The 14546-nt window shown below is 33.0% G+C and overlaps 1 protein-coding gene across 1 annotated transcript in view; it reads right to left on the bottom strand.

Annotated features, from left to right (window-relative positions):
* Window positions 1–14546, bottom strand: part of LOC138833027 (A disintegrin and metalloproteinase with thrombospondin motifs 6) — a 209476-nt gene that overhangs the window by 125397 nt on the left and 69533 nt on the right. The window lies entirely within an intron of this gene.

Here is a 14546-nt window from a genome sequence, read left to right as displayed (position 1 = left end):
AAGACCTAGAAAAAACTGTATTGTGAAGCAAGCCAGGCCCAAAGAAATACAGATTGGATGGTTTCCCTCATTTGTAATAATTAGAAGATGTCTATGAATTTCTTAGCAGGGGCTCACAATAGCCCAATCACTAAGTACATAGGACCCTAAATGATGAAGCATATCAACATGAACTCCAAGAATTGGAAACAAGAGCTTCCTTTTGTGTCCTGTATGCAATTATTTCTATTTTTTCTTTCTGTTTTTGTTTTTGTTTTCTGTACCATTTGCCTATCTGATCCATGGAAGGGAAAGGGAATCACAGAAAGAGCAAGACAAAGGATGAACTAATGCAACAATGATACTCACTAGACACTATGTTGGAACCTGGAGGGGAGAGACCTGGGGAGCAATAATTGGGAGAAAATGAGGGAGTGGATAACAGTGTTTGGAGTGGATAACAGTGTTTAAAAAGAAATGTACTAATTACCCTACTTTTGTAACTGTAACTGTAACTCCCTGTTTATCACCTTTACAATAAAAAATATAATTTTTTAAAAAAGAAAATATGGTGCCAAGGAAAAGCAAACTGAAAACATGTAGTGTGGGAAAAGGAAATTACTTCATTTAGGAACCATACCAGATCCCTAATGCACTCTCATCAAGTTTGAAAGAAGAACTTCTCAAATTAACAGCAGCCAGATTGGCAAAGTATTTTTGGTGATTGATCACTATCATTTTGTTTTGACAAATAATTCAAAAGGAGTTCATAGAAATGAGTGATAGTTCCATAAAAATACTTTCCATCACTATTTATGTATGTGACCAAGTTTTCTAAAAAAATGAGTTGATATATAAAATATGAAATCATATAATATATAAAATTTAAAAACTGAAGCAATAATTTGTCTATAATCTAGCAATACTGAGATATCTTCAGTAATTGAAAATTACATCTAATTAAAGTACACCTTCTAATAAAAATTTTGCTTTTTTATTTATTTATAAAATATATAGTGTATGTTCTTTTGAGCAATCACCAGTAATTACTGTAGTGTTATGAACATTCAATGAAAAGAAAAAATATTTTCTTTACTATCAGAAGAAATTTTTAATATAATTCCAAGTTATATTTCATTTTAGGAATGTATAACTTGAAAACAATTGAATATATTAGGATATATTACCAATTGAATATATTAGGGCATATTAAAATATATACTAAAGTTCTTGAAGGATATTAGCACGTTGAGTTAAAAGAAGAACACAATGATGTAATTTAAAAAGGAAAAAAAACAGGTCTCACTATGATGCCCCATCTGGCCTTAAAACTTGGGTCAGGTGATTCTTTGTCAACTTCCCTACTAGTTAAGATTTTGGGGCCCTTCCACTATGTACAATCATGTAAATTCTGGCTACAGGAAACCTCTGTGTGTGTGTGTGTGTGTGTGTGTGTGTGTGTGTGTGTGTGTGTTTCTGTATGAATTTTTTATTTATTTGCTTTTAGTATGTCTTAGTAGTTGTACAAAGGAGTTGCCACTTAACAAAGCAGTTTATGAATGCAATATATCTTGGTCAATGTCACTTCCTTCAACATTCTCATCCATCCCTCCCCTATTCACTCATTCCCACACTCTTCTTAATTTTGTAGGATATTCATTGGATTGTTGACTGCATTACCTCCCTCAGAGATCATTTTTATAGTTTGTTTATATATATATATATTTAATATGTAATGATAATTACCTAATTATTGAAAATGATAGTATTTTAAAAAGAACTATTCCCATTTATTTTTAAATACAAATATTTGCAGTGACTTAGACATAAAAGAAAAATATAGAAATCTACTGAAAACCTATAATAGGTTATATGTTTTTTTTAATAATTCCTTTAGCAGTATAAAATCAAAAAGATTTTTAAAGGAATGAATGTGGGTAACTAAAGCTGAAATTTCTGAGTTCCATATTTTTATAGTCTAGATGTCAGATGCAGATAATTGTTTCAAGAACTTAGGGTCCAAATGATTTTTTGTTCTTTGTTGCCGTTTTTGTTTTCTTTTCCTTTTGCCATGTTTGTTTATTTACCTGTCTTTAGTAGGGTAAGGGGTGGAAATGGTAGGACAAAGGATGAACAAATATAGCAGTGATACTTAATAGACATTATTGAAAATGAAGTATACAACATATGGGTAGAGATGGGAGGAAAAACCAGAGAGAGAGAGCAAGGGAAGAGGGGACATTTTTCAAAAGAAATGTACTCTTAGGTGGGGGAGGGAGGGGATCGTGGGAGAACAACAAAGGAAGGGGTGACAATGCTCAACAAGAAATGGACTCATTACCTTACTCATGTAACTGTAACCCCACTGTACAGCATCTTTACAATAAGATAATTTTTTTAAAAAAAGAAATGTACTCTTTATCTGACTTATATTACTGTAACTCCTCTGTGTATCACTTTTACAATAGCAATAAAGATGCACTAAAAATGCAGTTTCCAGTCATCTAAGGGAACATAATGTTAAACATATATTTCAATTATGGGAAATCCCTAAAATGATCTGCCAATGTTAAATAGTTCACTGACAATGACACAAAGTGAAATGGACATTTACAAGTCCTATTCCTGACATTGCCTTGAAAAGATCCATCTAACAGGCTGATCAGGATAAGGAATAAATATATTTTTTAAAAAAATAGGTTCCCTCCTGAGAAAACTGCCACCAGACAATTTGGCAAAAGAAGTAAAACTTATTAGGTGATCAGAGAAAATGAAACAAGATGTCACTTTAAAACTATTCCATGAGCTAAAATTAAAGTGTTAGCTAGGACTAAGTGTTGACATCAGTGTAGAGAAACATTGTATTGTGGTCAAAGCAGCGCCTGGAGAGCAATTCAAAGCAGTACTCAGTCAAATTAAATGGGAAGATATATTATGACCTAGCAATCCTTATTCTTGGACACAGATCTCAGAAATATTCTCAGAAGGCATATAAGAATGCTTATGCTAAATTATTCATGACAGTCAGGAATTGTAAATAACATTGGCATCTGTCACTACAAAATGGATACATTTTGGCAGATGTATATTATAGAATATACTAAGAGAAAATTAAAAGCAACAAACAAGATTAATGTATACAAATAAATATGAATGAATCTGAAAATTTAATCAAGAAAATAAGGCCTTTAGTACTATATTACCTAAGTGAGTTAAATTCCATACATGCTCTTGAATAACAAATGAAAGCTGAAGAATTCTTCCAGACTTAAGACTAAATAAATAGACCTAACTGCAATGGAAACTGAATTAGGGAGCAAATGATTTGACAAGGGACACTGTTGAAACAATTGAAATTTTAATATGGAATATACACTATATAACAATATATCAGTGTTGAAACCTCAAATTTGATAATTAGGTTCTAATTACATAAGAGAATATCCTTTGTACCTTAGGAAATACATGGTAAAATATTTAAGAATAAGGAACATAATGTCCATACCTTAGTCTTAAACAATTCAGAAATGTATGTGTGTAGTGTACATATACAGAAAGAGAAACATGAAGCAAATGTTACGAACTGTTGATAATTTTTAATCTTGTGAAAGTAGGAAATCTTTGTCTTACTTGAGATTTCTATAAGCGTGAAATATTTTAAAATATATACATAAAATAATCTTAATATTTCATTAGGATAACGTGGATTCTAACATACATATCAAATTCACTAGAGTGAAAATATCTATGGAAAAGGAGAAATAGGAATATATACATATATACATATATAGAGATATTAAGCAAAAAGGAACTTTGCTGATACCACTAATGTTGCCATATCTATGGATAGGTAGGTAGGTAGGTAGGTAAGTAGGTAGGTAGGTAGGTAGGTAGGTAGGTAGGTAGGTAGGTAGGTAGGTAGGTAGGTAGACCAACAGACAAAAAATAAACTCTGCTATTGAGCTTCAAAAGATAATCATTTAAAATAGAAGAAAATTAAGAATAAAAGAGAGTTTGGTAACTATGGACCAAGAGACGAAACAACGGTGGCCAGAATACATCTCCATGGTAAGTTTTAGTGTGTTGAGCAAAACACATTATACAGGGTTAATGATATTCATGTGTGTAGAATTTTGGGGAGGGGAGAAGAAGGAGCGAGGGAGGCAGGGGGGGAGGTGGAGGGACAGAGGTATATTGGAAGAGACAGTCTTCCTTGAACTCCAGTGATTCTACACCTCTTACAAGGTATGCCTAGACAGTGAGGCCCAGATCAATTGCTCCTTTACCCAGGTCAGTAATCAGGCTAACTTGGAAAGAAGACATAAAATCTGTCCTCTAACCAGAAATAGGCTAACTTATTAGGTGTAGTTTTAAAAAAAAGATTTCTCTAAAATCAAATCTCAAATCTAATGAACAAAAAATACTTTTTGTTTTGTTTCATTCTCATGTACGTAGATTTTCAAGTAAATCTCTAGCTGTATTAAAGATATAAGAAAGTTCCTTCTTGTATCTTGATATTTCTCTTCATATCCCCAAAAGTTTAAGAGTCTTGGTATGGTGATTCACACCTGTAATCCCAGCTACTTAAGAGGAAACCTTAGTCCTCAGGGAAAAGAAAGACCCTAAAGAAAAAAAACACTGAAGCAAAAAAGTATGGAGATGTAGCACAAGTGGCAAAGCGCCTGACTGGTGAGCTCAAGGCTGTAAGTTCATAATTCTACTGCTACAAAAAAGAGAAAGTTTTAAGAGACATGTATTATTTCTAATTTATGAAAGACAACTTTTTTCCCTTATCCCCTAGTATACCACCCCAGATCATTAGGAATAATAAGAAAAAGAAATACAGACTATATTTAGGGGCAATTTAAAATGCCTAAAACCCTAAACTACAATAGCCTACTACATGTGGAAATGCAGCTGAATACAGCTAAGAGGAGATAGCAGTAACTAAGCTGGAATGAACAGCATGCTTCTCAAAGTTGGGTGCAACAACCAGAGGAGAAAAACCCACAACCCCTTCTTATGAACGAGAACAAGGGGACAGATGGTTGAAATTTATGACCTTGTTACTGTCAAAAGTAGTTTGAGCTAATGAGGAGTCACATAAGAACCATATTTGTAGGATGTAGCCTGCCCGTGAAACATAAGGTTAATGAATTTGAGTCATTCAACATTTTTGTATCATTAATAATTTCCTCCTTACTAGGATACTAGCTCTGGTCCCAACCAAAAATAAACCTTCTATAAATAGTTCATCAAAATATAAAAAATCCAAGTTCATTCAGAGATATGCAACTCATGAGAAACAATAAAAGGATGCACAAATATATTAATTAAAAAAATTGTTTTTGCCCGTACAAGTCGTTATGTTGAAAAACGAACTTTACAACTTTGGCCAAGGAAAGGGGTGGGGGGGCCTGGGCACTGTCCCTCAGCTCTTCAGCTCAAAGCAGAATACCCTACCATTTGTGCCACAACGCCACTTCCAGCTTTTATTCTGCTTATGTGGTGCTGAGGAATCGAACCCAGGGCCTCGTGCATACAAGGCAAGCACTCTACCACTGAGCCAACTTCCCAGCCCCCATGCAATGTATTTTTAAGAAATTAACTCCCATTACACGTTCTCATTCTTTCCCTTCCTTCTTTCCATTTTTACTGGGCTTTATATTGCTGTAGTCAAATATATCGTATATGACTTTTTTCATCCTTTCATTCCTCAGTATTTTCTCCTTTCCCCACACATTGCCTTTTGGGTTTGGCCTACAAATAATAATGTTTTAGAGGAAGATGTTATTAAAGTAAGTGATCAAGAGTTGGGAGAAAGAAAAATAGAAAAAATGAATTTGAAAGGACATGTTCCCTCAGGACAGTATTATTTACAGGTATTTACAGTGTAACTGTATCTACAATATGTATATTTCTAGTATTAGTCATTAAGTTTCTGAACTTGGGTAAACAATAATTTTTGCTTGTTTAGGGTTTGTCTTTTTTTTTTAAGTGAGGGGAATGTTGAACTCAGGGCCTGTGCACTAACCTTGAGCTTTTTCACTCAAAGCAAATGCTCCATCTACCACTTGAGCCACAGCTCCACTTCTGGCTTTTTGGTAGCTAATTGGAAATAGAGTCTCACAGACTTTCTGACCTGGGCTGGCTTCTACCCAAGACCATCAGATCTCACAGGATTATAGGCACGAGCCCACTGGTGCCTGGCATAAACAATAAATTGTTAGTGTCAAAAAAAGTTGTGCATGAGTAACAGACTCCTGTTGATTAACCACAAACTATGAGACACAGCATTTGAGAAGTATCCTACACATACACTTCCCTTGAAGATGATTAATGTAAAATATTATCTAATAAGGCAAAAAGGGTGAATAGAGTTTGAACAAAATAAAGGGCATCATCTCTCAGTGTTAAAAGAGACTATCTAGACTGAGGTAACATGTGCAATACCAATTATTAAATTCAGCTTCTATAACTCGGAGAAAATCTACCTACCAACCTACTGACATGTATGTCTATTCTCAAATACTTTTTTAAAATAAGTTTTTTATTATGAAAATAGTGTACAGAGGGGTTACAGTTACATGAGCAAAGTAATGAGTACATTTCTTATCAAGCTTTGTTGCCTCCTCCTCCTTTGTTTTTCCCCTACCATCCCTTCCCTCCCACCTCCTCAACTACACTCTATCTATAAATTATATCATTTTCTAACAAATGTTACTTTTCCTTTAAAGTCATATTTACTACATATATGGTTGGATTGATGTGGTAAGCCTGTCATTATAAATGTCAGTTTTATCATACATTTTCATGTTTTAGATATGTAAGTTAGCTCATTTGTGATTGTATTTTGTGTCCTTTCTAATACATTTTCTGGCCAATTAACATTGTAGAAGTAATACAATGCATTTTTGTGCCACAAAAAAAACTTACTATTGATCTGGGGATAAAAGTCTTATTAAGTGTTTGGGGGAGATTCATAAGTATGAAAAGAATAAGCATAACCTACTGAGTATAAGTTTAGATTCTTTGTAAAATCATAACAGATGTTTTCAAGTCAAACAAAAGATCTGTACAACTAAGGAAAATCTTTAAATGCCTATTTAAGTTTTTACATCTTAATCAAGCTTAGTTTTTCAAACAGAAGACAGAGATCTTGCTAATACATCAACAAGATTGCTTGTCTTTGATAGTAACAGTGCTTGAAATTGTCAAAAACTTCATTTTACAATCAATAGTACAAAGAGCACTTTTAAACTGTCACTAAAGGAAAAAAATCAGTAAATATGATAATTAAGTTTTTCAAAATTTTTAATATGATTAAAAACAATTAGTAGGCCAAGTGCCAGTGGCTCACACCTGTAATCCTGGCTACTCAGGAGGCTGAGATATGAGGATTGCAGTTTAAAGCCAGCCCAGGCAGGAAAGGCGTGAGACTCTTATCTCAATTAACCACCAGAAAACCAGAAATGGTGCTGTGGCTCAAGTGGTAGAGCGCTCTCCTTGAGCTGAAGAGTTCAGGGACAGCATCCAGGCCCAGAGTTCAAGCCCCATGACCAATCAAAAAAAATAGGAAATAACTTTTTAAACGATGAGATATTTGTAGTCTAAATTGTAACACTACAGAATGTCAATATTAAGCATTCTAATTGAGCTACAAAGGTACAAGGGAACAAAGAGATATCTTTCATTAGAGCTCCTTTCCATTAGTGACCTGTTCTTACTCATAACTGATCTTGGCTGTAAATCACTTGTTATAATAAAGATGAAATTTAAAGGATATACTCAAAGCCTCCTGTGTCCATATCTGGTAAACATTTTTAAATTTAGTAGTTACCCAATAAGATAATTATTACAATTTGTTCATGTGTTTTATAAAATGAGGGTTAGGGTTTAATTTTCCTTTTATGCTTTGTATTTAATTTACTTCAACAAGTGAATGCAAAATACAGAATTTATGTAGGAAGATATTTAATGAGTATGATTTCTAGCTGACCCTAGTAACAAGATTGCATATACATATATGGACTATACATATATATACATATATACATGCACATACACAAACTAATGTTCACATTTACTATAAGCACTTCTGAGTGAAAAGTTAGTTTTCAAAAATCCAATGAAATCACTTAATCTCTCTGTATTTCTACTGCTACTATCTACTACTATTTTACACATTATTCCTTTCATCAAACTCTAAAGATGCCAAACACCATGTAAAACTCTATTACAGATATACTAAATCAGGGAGAGTATCTAGAGACAAGACACCCCAAAAAAAGAATTGATGAGGTTTGTGTGTAAATCAATTGAAGTTCTCAAATTGAAGGATGCAGGGATAAAAAGACTATAAAATGCATATACACATAAACACAAATACATACGCTCACATTTGAACTAAACATCTATGGACTCTAAGACACTATGCAAAGATGCAACTTCCATGTAATTGGAATATTAGAAGAAAGAGCATAGAACAGAAGACATAGTCGAATAATAACCAAACTTTCCAACATTAATGACAGATATCAAACCATGGATAGATTTAAGAGAACATACAATAGGACAAATATCCAAAAATCTAGATAACTAAGTATATCTTATTTAAACTGAAGGAAATACAAGAAAAATGTTGAAAGATGGTTCTTCTTTCTTACTTATAGAAGAACCAAATGAAAATTATAGCTACTTCTCATGAGAAACCCTGTAAATTATGTATCCTATAGAATTATCCATCAAAAGTAAAACAGAAATAATGAATATCTTCATCAAACTTAAACTGATAGAATTCATTGTGAGTGGACATGTACTATAAGAAATATTTTTAAGTGTTTTTCTTTGGTCAGTTGTGGGCTTGAACTCAGGGCCTGAGTTCTTTCAATCAAGGCTAGTGCTCTACCACTCAAGGCTAGTGCTCTACTACTTTGAGCCACAGCTCTAAGAAATAACTTTTTTAAATCCATAGGAAAAATAAATTTATAGAGATTAGAAAGTCAAGTCAACTTTTAAAAAATGATAATGAAGGAATAATAGAACTAAAATAAAGTCTTTCCCATTATCTTTAGTTGATATAACAGATAATTTATTCCTGGGCACCAGAAGCCTGTAATCCTAGCTACTCAGGAAGCAGAGATCTGAGTATCACACCTCAAAGCCAGCCCAGATAGGAAACTCTGTAACACTCTTATCTCCAATTAATCACCTGAAAGCTGGAAGTGGAATTTTGTCTCAAGTGGTAGATTACTAGTCTTGAACAATAAAGCTCAGGAGAAAAGCCAGGCCTTGAGTTCAAGCCCCAGGAGTGGTACCAAATACGTGTGTGTGTGTGTGTGTGTGTGTGTGTGTATACATATATATAACACTTCTTAAAAATAAAACTTAAAAATGTATTTATAAATACACAAGTGAAATAAAAGAAAAGAATATAAAAAAGGACAAAAATGAGAAATTGGAATATGCTGTTATAAAATACCTGTTTTATACATAAAACTGTAAAGAGAGTTACTTGATCATGGACATAGATTAACTATGTTACAAATATATTTAATACAAAAGTATATTATTGGATCACAACATAAGAAATTACAAACAAAATTTTAACTGAAGAAAAAATTAAAATGCAACATAAAAATGTATGTTGGATACTGCCAGACTTCTAAAATTTTTTCTTTATTAAAGAAGAGAAATATGAAATCAATGGTTTAAGCTTCTACTTTGAAACTGTACAAAAGAACAAATTAAACCAAAGTAAGTACCTTTAAGGAAGAAAATAATAGAGTAGCTCAAAGAAATAGAAAATAAACAGAAAAAGATCAATTAAACCAAATATTGTTTATAAAAACAAAAAAGGAAAGAAAAACAATAATTTATACCTAGATTGACTAAAAAGAAAGAGAAAACAAATCACAAATATCAAGAATGAATAGGAGAGCTGTACACCAGTGGCTCATATCTATAATCATAACTAATCAGGAACTGAGATCTGGAGAATGGGGATTTAAAGCCAACCCAAGCAGAAAAGCTCTTGAAATTCCATCTCCAAAATAACAGGCAAAAAGATAGACTAGAAGTATAGCTCAAGAGGCCAGAAGCAAGCAAGCAAGCTAAATGAAAACTCACAACCCTGGGTTCTAACCTCAAGATGAGAAAAAAATGGAGAAATATCATTGTCTTACCATTAATAAAGATATTAAGAGCAGATCATGAATAACTGTATACTGACAAATTTGAGAAGTCAACTGAAATTAATATATAGAATGATTACCAAAATATCTTAGAAGATTTAGAAAATGTTGTCATAGCTGATAAATTCAAATATTAATTAAAAACCTTCCGCCTTTCCATGTAAAAACCTTACAATTTACATAGCTTTGTTTAGAACAAATAATACCGTAATGTACTAATTCTTCAAGGAAAAACAGAATGCATCTTAATTCATTTTATGAGATTAACTTAATTTTGATACAAAAACTAGACAAAAGCATTAAAAGAACAGAACAAACGAACTATTTTTAGCAGATTTTGCTGCAATAACTGTGTGTTCATGTGAAAAAATAATGAGCTTAAAACCCAAACCTTTAGACTTCATGAAATTTAAAATTTTTGCTTTCATGATATACCATTAAAAAATGGTGAGAAGTAGCAGGCAAGGAGAAAATAGTCACATTATGTATATATAATGGAAATTATTTTCAATCACAAAGATTATAACTAAGTGAAAAAGTGGGGGAGGGGTTCACAGAAGCGATATGAATGACATACACATATGAATGACATTCACATACAAATCTGCCCATCATCACTAATGTCATTGTCAGAAAATAATAATAGTTAAACAAAAAGTCTATAGCAGAAACATAAGTCAGTAAAGATTCAAAGTAATTAGAACTGTCATAGATTGCTGACAGGAAAGTTAAATGCTATAGTAACATCCAAAGACTGTTATAAAATTAAACTAACAATAGTACCAGCAGTATCACCTAAGAGAAATGAAAACGTATGTCTACAGGCATTCACACCAGTTCTTAACAGCTTCAAACTAGAAATAACCCAAAAGAATGACAGATGAAATATAATACTATTCAGAGAAAAATATCAGCTAATACCCAAAGGACACTGATGAATCTTAAAAATATTACACTGAGGAAAAGAAGCTAGACACAACACAGTACCTACTACATAACTCCACTTTAAAAAAATAAACAGACAAAAGACAAGTATGATCTATAGTTGTCTGAAATCAGAACAATGCCCAGAGGAAAAAGAGATTTATTGTAAACAGAAAAGTCAAATTTTTATCAAATAATTAAAATGTTAAATATCTTGATTTATGACAATAGATATAAAGTAATATATGTATTTGCCAAGACCATCAAATTATAAGAATAGTATTTTTGATGCTAAAGCTACACAAATATATTAAAGAACAAATAACTGGGCTGGGAAGGTGGCTCAGTGGTAGAGCGCTTGCCTTGCATTCATGAGGCCCTGGGTTCGATTCCTCATCCTCAGGACCACATAAGCAAAAAGAAAAATGCTGGAAGTGGCCCATGTGGCTCAAGTGGTAGAGCGCTAGCCTTGAGCTGAGGGACAGCGCCCAGACCCAGAGTTCAGGCCCCACGACAGGACCAAAAAAAAAAAAAAAAAGAACCAAATAACTGTGTTTATTATTAACTCTTTATTATGAAAGTACCTTGATTAAGCATTTAAAGATACTAAGGTACTTGCAGCAGAAGAGAAGGTTATAAAGAAGATAATTTTATCATTTTTCCAAAGCTTTGCCATATTTGTCTTTATAAAATCTTCTGGCCTGGGGAATGGCTCAAAGAGTTAGACCACTTACCTATCAACTGTGTAGCTCTACGTTAAAGCCCTAGTCTCTCTTAACCAAATTTCGATAGAAATTCTATTCATAGTTACCAAGGAGGCTGAGATCTGAAAATCACAGTTCAAAGTCAGACTACGTATTCCTTGAGACTATTATTTCCAAGAAAAAGCTGAACTGAAGGCATCATTAAAGTGATAGAGTGCCAACTTCCAAGTACAAGCATAAGGCCCTGCATTCAAGCCTACTATTAGCATTAAAAGAAAGAAAATACATTCATAAGACAAATATTGATACTTAACTTATTCCCAAAAGCAAAACCAATCCTTTCCAGTACCTTTCAACCTAATGTTTAATATTTTACAAATTCTTTCAAAAATCAGAGTTAAAATTCACTCAGTCACAATTAATTAATTTACTTATATCTTTAAAAATGTATAATTTTAGGGCTTATTCTTTTTTGTGGAAAAAATTAGACTTAACAGAGAAAGGAACTAACAAACATACATCATCAAGATTACAAAATCTGAGATGTTGTCACTTATGCTTTCTGTCTTTTTTCCTTTTCTTTTGGAAGCAAGTCTTAGATATCCTGTGACTTTAGTTTCACATACTTCAATATGCATCCTTAAGAAACGAATTTTGGAGCAGGGATATGGCTCAAGTCATGTAGTATTTGCCTAGCAAGCATGATGCCCCAGTACTTCCTCCCTGCAAAAATGGGTCATTTAAGATTCTTAAAAAAAAATAGTGCAGGTCCTGGGCATTAATTCAGGACCTGGGTTCTATCCCTGAGGTTTTTTGTTCAAGGCTAACACTGTACCATTTGAGCCACAGCTTCTGGAGAAAAGAGTCTCTCGGACTTCCCTTCCCTGGGCTGGCTTCAAACCTTGATCCTCAGATCTCAGCCTCCTGACTAGCTAAGATTATAGGAATGTGCTACCGGAGCCCAGGTTTTTTATGCTACACATTAGTCTGAATACACTAGATGTGTGGCTGAATTCTTGCCATCCTTCTTTGACACATTTTTTTCGGTTTCTAAAACCCATGACAATTATACAATTAATTCAACAATCTTTCAAGGAACATTCTTTCCTATAAGATTTCACTAAGTGCCTTTGGCTTATAACCAACATTGAAGCTAGACATATTTAAATATAACACACTCCAAATTTTTTATTTGACAAGGAAACTAATTTCTAGTCTTTACAAAGAGATGGAAAAAATAACTGACCACTAAAGCCTAAATAATGAAAAAATTACCCTATACCTATTTGAGATTGATGTAATATCACTGTTAATGTACACACTAATTGTAAGACATATTCCAGACACTTGCATTCCCAGTTCCCATCATAAGTTAACCTGTTGAGTTGCTGAAAGCAAAACTCTAAGATCTTAAGAGCAAGTAGGGTTATCTTCAGCCATAAAACAGATTTTCTCTAATCAAATAGTAATTTGGTATATTGATGAATATAATATGCTAAATACATCCTGCTTTGATATCTAGGGAAAGAAGAGTAGAAGGATAACAGAGTAGAAATATAAATCAGCTACACATGGAGAAAATAACTTTTCATATCAAATTACATTTTTGAATGAAAACATTCTCCTGGCTCTCAGGATTACACTAGATTTTTTTTTTCTCCATGCACAGTCTCAAATGAGAACTAATTGTAAAAATTAAGTACTTCAAGATAAATAAAACAAGAAGTATATTCTACATTTTCACATAAGATAGAAATCACTCATCTTATGAAGAATTCCAAGAAATTCTTCATAAGGCCAAAGAAATAGACAAACAAAACAACCTTAATAATGGAAGAGCTGACACTGATCAAGATGCACTATCCTCACAACCTGGCTATGGAATTGTAATACATTTGTAAAACTGCTTGATAATAAAAAAAAAATTAAAGAAAGTAGAGGAACTAATAAAGATAAAGGAAAGGAGGCAGGAGAAGATGGAGACACAAAGAACTCTTTGATGGGCAGAAATAAAAAAAACAACAACTAAGACATATGAAATATCCCAGTTAAGATCTTAAATGATTTAAAGATAAACCCTAACAACTTATTTAAGTACAAAAACTGGTAAAACATAAAATGTGTATGTGAACACCCACTCGTAACTACGTGAGATAATAGAGCTTTCATATACACATTATTTTCCCACTGTATGGCATTTGTCTGAAACTTTCAGTATAATTGAACCTAACAGAACCTATTAAGTTGCATAATGGTATGACAGTCATTAATGGGCCAGATTGTTCTTTTCTTTTCTTTTAATCAGGTCCTTGTTCGTGTCAGGCAGGGGCTCAGTTACCCCAGCCCTTTTGACTTTCATCACTTTATTAAATAGGGTCTTGTATGTATGCTGGGTCACTCCTGGATCACAGTCCTCCTATTTATACTTCTTCATAGCTGGGGTGCCAAGTGTACATGATTACACTCAGTTTTTGATTGGATGAAATGATGGTCTTGTGAATGTTTTTCCTGGTTTTCTTATACTAGAATCATCCTGATGGCTACCTCCCAAGTAGATAGGATTTCAGTGTGAACCAGCACACATGGCTTGAGCAAGATGTTTGACTTAATGATGAGCTGCCTGGTTTTGCTTATTGTTGTCCTGATGATTAAAAACTTCACTAAAAGTGTAGTGAAGTCTTTAATATTAACTTTTTGTGTGTCTAAATCAAGTCAGATTTGAAATTTGCCTGAATTTATATCAATT

This window comes from Dipodomys merriami, unplaced genomic scaffold, assembly GCF_024711535.1.
Source record: "Dipodomys merriami isolate MVZ:Mamm:240054 unplaced genomic scaffold, mDipMer1.0.p SCAF_20, whole genome shotgun sequence".
Classification (NCBI taxonomy): domain Eukaryota; kingdom Metazoa; phylum Chordata; class Mammalia; order Rodentia; family Heteromyidae; genus Dipodomys; species Dipodomys merriami.
This window is presented reverse-complemented; position numbering and strand designations above follow the sequence as displayed.